Source organism: Perca flavescens, chromosome 4 (assembly GCF_004354835.1).
Source record: "Perca flavescens isolate YP-PL-M2 chromosome 4, PFLA_1.0, whole genome shotgun sequence".
NCBI classification, from domain to species: Eukaryota; Metazoa; Chordata; class Actinopteri; order Perciformes; family Percidae; genus Perca; species Perca flavescens.
Genome location: NC_041334.1, coordinates 11629431 through 11639062, shown reverse-complemented (window position 1 = coordinate 11639062; position 9632 = coordinate 11629431).

Sequence of the window (9632 nt, the reverse complement as noted above, 5' to 3'; positions counted from 1 at the left end):
GAGTAAATATGGTGTATGAGACCCAAATATATACATGCAGCAATACAATCTGTTATTAAAGGTCCCATGACATGGTGCTTTTTGGATGCTTTTATATAGGCCTTATGACCTCATAAGGAGAAGATTCCAGATTGGCCCATCTGAGCTTTCATTTCCTCAAAGGCAGAGCAGGATACCCAGGGCTCGGTTTACACCTATCGCCATTTCTAGCCACTGGGGGACCATAGGCAGGCTGGGGGAACGCATATTAATGTTAAAAAACGTCATAAAGTGAAATTTTCATGCCATGGGACCTTTAAGTGTGTGTGTTACAATCTAGTAAACCATTGATTCATTGTTAAAAGTATAAAAACAAGCATTAAAAATGTCCAGTACACAGTCGATCATTGTTGACTCAATCCATCATCAAGATTTTGGCTACAGTTTCACATCGGTATCCAGGGGTTTTAAGCGTCTCCTCTGGATCAAGAAGTTGCCTGAACTTTATTGTGTTTTGATTTACATATGAGCATAGAGTAAACAAGGCCTCAGCTGCACCAAATATGTTTGCATCCAAGTTAGCGATTGGACAGTCATTAACCACAATTTGCATTGAAGTATGTTTGGGCACTGGTTGTTGACATCCATGAGTGAATGACTCAGGGTTGGTCAATGGCTGCAGGCTGCAGTGTAGAGAAGAAATAGACAATGTGCTGAGTGGATGTACGTGATAAGTCAGTTTATATCAGCAGGATACAGCCAACACTTAGCAAAGGAAATGGATTTTTCATTATATTGTCAGTATTTAACAACTATCTTGTATCCATATTAGAAATCATGAACCAAAAACTCATTATAATAGCAATTATTATCACTGACAATGCAGATTCACTGATATTGCCCCAAAAATGTTACATTCTAGTCTGAGTACTGAATTGTGCAAAGAGGGAAGACATGCTTTTTCTTAAGGTGTGGATGAAAAAAATCCAATTCTATGGCAAAATTGCAAAGCTAAGAATAAAAAACGTTCAATAAACACTGGCTAATATTTCTTAAGAAATACACCAATGTGCAGTGTTGTGCCTGAACGCGTTCATTGAACGATAGTTCATGAACTCGTTCATATTTTGGGGGAACGTGAACTAAACGTTCTGTATTACTGCCTGATGAACGTTACTGTGAACTCGTTCATTCTGGTGTCTGTGAACGGCACGCTGTCTCAGTTTAACTTCGTTCAATAGGGTGCCAGATTTCTATAGAGCCTTCCAGGCTAAAACACACCGTAAACAGGCCTTGATATGTAGCGGAAAAATACACACACACATACACAAAGAAATGCTGAATTAAATTAAAAAAAAATGTAATTTATGTGTCATTTATCAGATCAGACCCCCGTCCCCACTCAAACCCCTGCCGCCAAAGTGTCACTCTGAACTCCGTTCAAAACTTGAGTCCTGTAAAACTGATAAAATAATTGCGGTCTGTGGTTCTATATGGGCTGTGGCAATAATTTTGAAAAATAATAGCTCGCAGCAACATATGGAAAAAAAGAACTATGAACTAGTTCATTTTTGGAACTGTGAACTTAGTTCAAAATTTGGAAGTATGAACTATGAACTGAACTAGTTCATTTTAAAATTTGTGAACTGAACTTTGAACTAGTTCATGTAGAAAGTGCACTTTCCTAACACTGCCAATGTGTATCGACACAGCAACTGCTTTCCTGATACGTGTGTGTATATAGTTGTCTGTTCCACAAGAAAGACGAGAGAGCAAAGGTCACATTGACTGCCTCACTGTTGGTTTGTGTTTTTTTTTTTTCTTAGTCTAAACCTTTATTCTGCAATACTACCAACCCTTTATCAACATGTTGCCGCAATGAATAATGCATGATGATCATGACTGTGTTCCTGTTATGGTGTTAAAACTATCCTACTTTTTCTGTGCCAACAGGATCTAATAGTACATTTTAGAAGTGATTTCCCGGCTGTCAAATGAGCCAATAAAAAGGTTAATGACAAGTTGAATTGATGAGGATCAGAGTTAAACCAGAAAGGAGCTTGTAGTGGAGATTTCCATTCCGAAAACACAGTGAGAGCAGCTCCAAGAGGAAGTTACTAATTAATCTCAAATGGTTGTAAAACTTGTTATGATTTACTTAAATTCAGTGTCTCAACCTGTAGAATTTGTGGATGTAGCAGCAGTGACGTCACCCGTTGGGTGGTGAGCTGCCGTTTTAAAGCCTCGAATTTGGCAATTTGGCAGTCCCCGTCTTGGTTTTTTGAAACCACATGTGGTGATTTTAACAAGGGGGTGGAGCTGAGGAGGATGACGTAGCTAAACGCTAAAGAGGGAAAGTTGCCAATTTTCAATCCCTTCTGAAGCGAGTCATCCAGCGGAGTTTTACCGGCGGGTAAACATGGACCTCCGGGTGCTGCCGCCATGCATCTGCATATACAGCAGAACAGAAAATCAGCAAACTTTCCCTTAAGTTACCAGCTAGCGCTAGCACTAGCTAGCTGACTAGCTAGCTTGGTTGGCTTGGAGCTGTATTTGAGCTGTGTTGAGTTACTGCTAATGAAAAACATTTTCTGCTGCAGCTGCATCCTATTAAAAGGTTTCCCAACAGTGACCAAGTGGGAGCAGCGATAAGAAATGCAACGTAGGCCTATGTGTCACCGAATTTGCTGAGCTGCATTAAAAAAAGATGTGTGTCCAGGCAGGACTTTGAGAAACTAATCCATGCTTTCGTTTCCATCAGGTTAGGTTACTGTAATGTGATTTAAAGTATTTCCTCTAGTATCTACCCCAAAAAACTCTCAGATAAGCTCATTCAGATTGCTGCTGCTAGAGTTCAAATAAAGACCACGGAAACTGAACATATCACACCAGTTCTCAGGTCTCTTCACTGGCTTCTTGTGTGTCAGAGAATAGAGGTCAAAGTGCTGCTGCTTGTCTATAAATCTCTCAATGGCTCCTGACCAAAACACTTCTGTAACTGTCTTTTCCGATTTGGACCCCTCTCTGCCTCTCAGGTAGCCGGGTAGAGGGCTGGCAACTGTTACCAAACATAGTTGAATGGGTTCAGGTTAATGGAGAAGCAGCATTTAGTTACTCTACACCACAGAGCTGGAACAAACTCCACGAGGATATAAAACTTGCACCAACTTGACTCTTTTAAATTCAATTTAAACTTTTTTTTTCTTTCTGTTCTGCACTCCATTTGACTGAATCCCAAATAATTGTGAATAGATGACTTATCTTGGCTTCCATATCCTGTATTCATGTCTTTGTTTTTTTGCCGTATGTAAAGCACTTTGAACTTTGAACTGAAATGTGCTGTACAAATAGGCTTGCCTATGATGAAGAGTAACACGTAGCAAAACACCACACCTTCAAGTCGAGTACATTTTATTAATGTTGCCCAATATCAAAAATCACAATTTTGCATCAAGTAGCTTTACAATAACATACAGTACGACACAAGACTCAGTCTCAGGAAAAACTCCCTAAAAAAAACCTTCAACAGGAAAAAAGGGAAGAATCATCAGGAAGGCCTAAAGAGTGAAGTCAATGTAGAAGTGCCTTAACTTACCTGCATTATATCTAATTTCCAGCAGGAGGGCAACTCCACCGGTTGCAAGAATAAGTCTGTTTCTATTGAAGTCTATGAGAAAATGACCCTGATGCTCATTTACATTATTACCTCAGTAGACATTTTCATAAATAGTTTATGGACTTGATCGCTAGTTTCAAGTCTTCTTCAGAACAGCATGATGTTCATTATGTAAATCATGGTCACAATTATTTTAGGATAGATGATTTAGGGGTGTGGCTACACACCGACCTGTCAATCAGGACAGAGGCTTAGCAATGCTAACCGTGGCGCCATCTACATTAAAAAAAAGCTGTAAACTTTGACCCTCTCACTGTGTGTTTTCACTTCATCAAAGTTAACTGAAGATAGTTGGTTGCCTAAAAATAGCTTGTTCAGCATTCTGCCTACCAAGCTAGCTAGCTACCAATAGCATTGGCTCGTAAGTTAAGGAAATGTTTGCCGATTTTCTTTGTACTGCTGTACATGCAAATGAATGGCGGCAGCACCCAGAGATCCGTGTTTACCCTCTGGTAAATCTCGACTGGATGAAAATTTAAATCTGCAAATTCCCAACTTTAGCAACCATAAACAAGATGGCAACACCCGCATTTTGCCAAACTCGAGGCTTCAAAGTCCACAGAAAGTCCACAAACCAATGGGTGATGTCACGGATGCTGCGTCCACTACCATTACATTCTATTGGAAGAAGAAAGAGAGAGTTAAAACTTGCTGCCATGGTGTCAACAATCAATTTTAACAATGTTATAGTAATTCATGAAATCTCCAAATAGCACATTTATCAAGATGCTTCCCTGTTTCATCACTGCGCAGCTACATTAAGCAGAAATGCTTCAGCAGGTTTCTTTTAAATGCCCGAGGAAAGGTCAACACGTGCAACTGTATCACAGCACAACGCTCAAATCCTTGAGTGCTACTTTATTACTAGGCCAGACCACTTCATTTGATAGGAAAGTAAGCAGGATGTTTGGTTCCTCAGGGCAGATTTCAGTAGTCATACTGAATCATTTGAATGATGCAAAGTTGCGTTTAGGAAAAAGTGTGCGTGTTTGTGACATTCATTTGAGTGAAGCATTTTTTTTTTTAGGGTGTGTGTGTGTGTGTGTGTTTATGGACGAGATCCTAAACAAATCTGGTCTCAGTGCTTATATAACAGGCACGCTCCACATCCGCCTGCCTGTGTGTGTGTGTGTGTGTGTGTGTGTGTGTGTGTGTGTGTGTGTGTGTGTGTGTGTGTGATGGTGTTTTGTCTTTTGGTGTGTAAATTGTTCCTAAATGTGAATAACAATAGAAGTTGGAATGTCAAGTATGTATTACAAGAAAAATGTGTTATTGAAATAACACTAAGAGCCCAAAGAGAAGACACTGTTGCCCATATAGAATTTGACAATAACCCATTTACATTAATTGACATATGTGGTAATTGGCAACAGCAAGTGTGTGTGTGTGTGTGTGTGTGTTTTTTTTTTAATGTAGGTCCCAAAGTTCAGAATGACAAGTGTGTCAAACACTGAGAATAGCAAACACACTTTTCTATTTAAATCCCGTGGCAGACTCTGCCAGTAACAATGGAATGTTCTACATAGAAAGGCAATTTGTGAAATGCAAATACATTGAACAATAAGGTATATATTGATAATGTCTGTGTGTCTGGTGTGTGTGTGTGTGTGTGTGTGTGTGTGTGTGTGTGTGTGTGTGTGTGTGTGTGTGTGTGTGTGTGTGTGTGTGTGTGTGTGTGTGTGTTACATCACAAACTGATTTCAAAACATAATAAGAACTAACAAGTCTTTTGTAATTTTCCTCCAGTTGACTTTACAGTATCTCCTTTTGGTGCATGAAAATGTTATCATTGTTAGGAATGTAGCATAATATTATTCTTGGCATCTTTTTTTTCTCATGGTGCCCACAATTCATTCTCCACATTTTGTAAATTTAAAGATATTTGACTATTTACAACCTTAACCCATTATCACTAATATATTGGCCTGCAAAGACCTGAATCGGCTGAACACTTGTTTCTTTCTCTTATATGATGGCATCAAATCACCACAGTACATGTGGTACCAAAGACACTCCCATGCACTTCCATCTTTTCCCTAACCTCAGGTGAAATGTAAAACAGGGCAAAGAAGTTCTCGACAAAAAATAGGAGAAATTGGGCTAACGTAAAATTATGCCAAAATAATTTGTTTTGTTGTTATAAAACGGTTTTCACGTGGATATAAGGATCATATGTGAGTGTCTTTACTATGATTAGCTCACTTGTCTCAAGCTTGATAACATCCTCTTTAACAGCCAGAGTAAAGGTGTCTGTTAGTGAATATTAGATACACTTTGAATTACAGATTAAACAGTATGCTTGTCACCAGTTTGCTTTTATTCCCCTGAACTGAACGCTGAACTGACAAGAAATCTCTTTTTCATCTCTTCCTTCCTTTCAAGAGGTCTTTGCTGGGTCATGGGTCAGCTCAGGTCATATGTAATCTACATTCTTTTTACTTTACTTTGATTAGCTGATGTCTCAAGCTTATATAACATCCTCTTTAACAGCCATAGTAAAGATGTCTGTTAGTGAATATTGGATATACTTTGAATTACAGATTACATTCAATTATCATTTAAACTCATCTTGACATACAGAATAAAAACAAAAAAATGACTCACTTCCTATTTCTTTTTTCAGTTTTGCAGGAGGAAGATTCTTTCCAGCCCCAGTCCCATGACCAAGTATAGATATCTACTGTATTACAGCAAAAAGCACAGAATATCTAGCTGGCTTCCCACTTCCTAACATGGCGAGGTCAGAGGTACTGCTACCTCTTGCTCTTTTTTTTTTTTTTTTTTAGGTGGCTAGAAATATGTTTTACAGCAGGACATTGCTTTAATTCAGTGTCTGTACTTCTGCCTGCTTCTCCAAACTTCTCATACTTCAAAATATCTGAACTATCCCTTTAGGCAGACAGAAAGCGCTAGCAATTAAAACATGACAACATATGATCGTGTTTTTCAGTACTGAAGAAAGATAAACCAGGGAAAGGGACACAATCTGAAAGACACAAACAGAAAGTCAAGCATGCATGCAGTCATATGATACCAGGTCTGCGTTTAACCAAGATCTGCGTTTAACCAAGATTTATGATCATTTGCAAAGGAGCAATAGGAGTCATGATTGTACATAACGTAATAATTTCCAAAACTGGGAAGCTCTCACAAAAAAATACTTTTTCCTACTTGAGATAACAATGTCCCGTGTAATTCTTGATCTGGTTAATCTATCCCTTACATTTGTTTCTGTATTATGAATGTGGTAAATCCATTTTAACCTTAATTATTTTATTACACGATTAAATCAAAAGTGCCCTGTTCTACACCGTACTCTATAATTGTGTTATAATTTGTTTACAGAATGTGAAAGGTCAACACGTGGGGAAAATGAACTATGCCGTCCAATGACAGAGCGTCTTGCAGGAAGTTGCAGGAACCAACAACACTTCATTTCAGGAAAAGAAGGTTTATCAAACCACTAACTTGTTCTGTTTCTTTACTTTTTTGACATATTGTCGCAAAGCAGTCAAACAGACACCATCCTTATCTTTACCTCGCTGCTTTGGCCTGTGAGCTACGTCGTGCCAGTTTCTTGGATAACTTTAGCAACACATAGATACTGCCCATTTGCTCTGAATAGATAACGCTCCCTTATGGGTGCATTGGGTGCATGTGGGTGTCCTGGTTTAGAATGCATGGGGGTACACAAGGGCATGAGCTGGTAGCGGTAATAAACTAAATAAAATTAGAAACAACAGTTTTTTGTTGCTGTTATTTTTGTTTTTCAGTCTGTTTATGTTTATATGAACGACTCGGTCACTGCATCTATCTGCATCTATATTTCTGTTAGTTTTTGCTGATGATACTCGCTTACCACCAGTTTGCTTTTTTTTATTCCCCTGTCCACAAAGTTCTTTTTTGATGATGATAGAGCGTCGCTGAACTGACAAAAAATCTCTCTTTTTCATCTCTTCCTTCTTTTCAAGAGGCCTTTGCTGGGTCGTGGGTCAGCTCAGGTCATATGTAATCTACATTCTACCCCCACCACAGTTTTTTTGTTGCTGTTTTTCAGTCTGTTCATGTTTTTATGAATGACTTGGTCACTGCATCTGCATCTATATTTCTGTTACTTTTTGCTGATGATACTCGCTTATTTATTTCCCATTAATATTTTCCATGCTTATTCCTCAGGCAAATCCTGAATAAATTCAAATTTTGAAATGGTTTAAACTGAAAAAGCTTCCTTTAATTGTCAATACACTTCCATCTTTTCCCTGATACTCGCTTCTTTATTTCCCATAAACCTTTTCCCACAAAGCAAAAGTGAATGAAACGTTGATGAATCTAATTCTAATAATTCTTATTCAGATTTTTTGCAGTTTTACTTTACTACTGCATCATCTGTGATCATCACCTGCAAGTTATCGACCCCCACAGCCCCTTGATCTCAAGTGGGCCAGACCAGAGGGCTATTTCATAAAACCTAGATAGCGGATTAAGCCGGGATTTCCCAGTTATCCAGGATGATTTAAGCCTTGATTTGGTGTCACAAAAGCAGAAGCACCTAAGTTTCCATGGAGATTTATTCTGTGCAGCTAGCCTGCTCCTGACCAGGCTAACAGCCAGGATTTAATAATCCTGGAGCCTTTTCTGTTCACTCAGCAGTGGTTTTACCTTATTTTTATTAAGACTATTGGGGGCAAAATCTAGCAGGAGGATAACTTGGTGTAGGCGGCACCGTTTGTTTTCGTTTTTCTCGCTACTGACAGTACTCCTGATTTACAAACAACAGAGCTACGGGTTAAAATCGACCGGAATTCTCCTTTAACCTGCATTCAAATATTAATTAAAATTATTCATGCGACAGTCATTGGTGCTGTTATACTGCTGTATGAAGACTGCTGTTTATATTTTTAGAAGTTTGATGAATATATTATGGCAGTCGTTGAGATGATTAAAAAAGGCAGATCAAGTTTCAAATGTGTTTTAAATGAAGTCAGTGATGAAGGGCAGTATATAAAGTGCTATACTACTTATGTGTTTCTATAGTGGTTCTAACAAAGGCTGACTGGTCAGAGACGAATAGATCTTTTTAGATGATTTATTTATTTTTCTATTCTTTAACAATAAAGGATCATGTATATTACTCTTCCATGTGCTTTTTATTTGCCACTCTTGGCACACAATTTATGTTCTCTCCAGTAAACCTGGACTATAATTTGAGAGGATTGTACAATTATAAAAACCTATCCTAACTTTACAATCCTTCCAAATTATAATCTTAGTTCACTGGACCAGTAATTATATAGTGCAGGCTACTATTCATGAAACAACAGGGAGAGGACACCTCAATGGTTTTTGACCTTATATTTTGCTGGGGGGAAATAACAGATGAATAGTCTGTTACTGCCATGTTTACAGTGTGCATTGATTTTATCACTTAATTCTCTTCATAGTATCTAGATTTTGGAGTCAAATTTTTCAGCGTCTTTCTTTTCTATGTCCATATAGCCTATATGAGGAAGCAATGCATATTTGGGAAGAAGCAAACTCGATATAACAAAACAGTGAGAAATTGGTTCATACTTGTATTTTGTGTTTGTACTAGAACATGTTTACATGCTTTAATGTTCAAAAAACACTTTATTTTTCTCATACTGCCCATAGCTGCTGCAACTGTATTAATACTAATTTAATATCTAATATAATATAACACAAGTTTCCCTGGTGTTAGCACGTAGCTACTATAGTTAGCAGTGCACAGTAATAGAATATAGCAGCACTTTCTACTGTCACAAATCACAGATTAATTCTTCTAAACCAACCGGACATGTTACAACAGTAATGTGACCCGAAATTGGGAAGAAATTAACAACGTTGGGAGCCAAGATTACATCTTTCACTGCCGTTAGCATAAAGCTACATACGCCAATGTTAACACTGCAGTATCTTAAAAAACGACTCCAGTCCTGGCTATCTGGTGCAGATAACC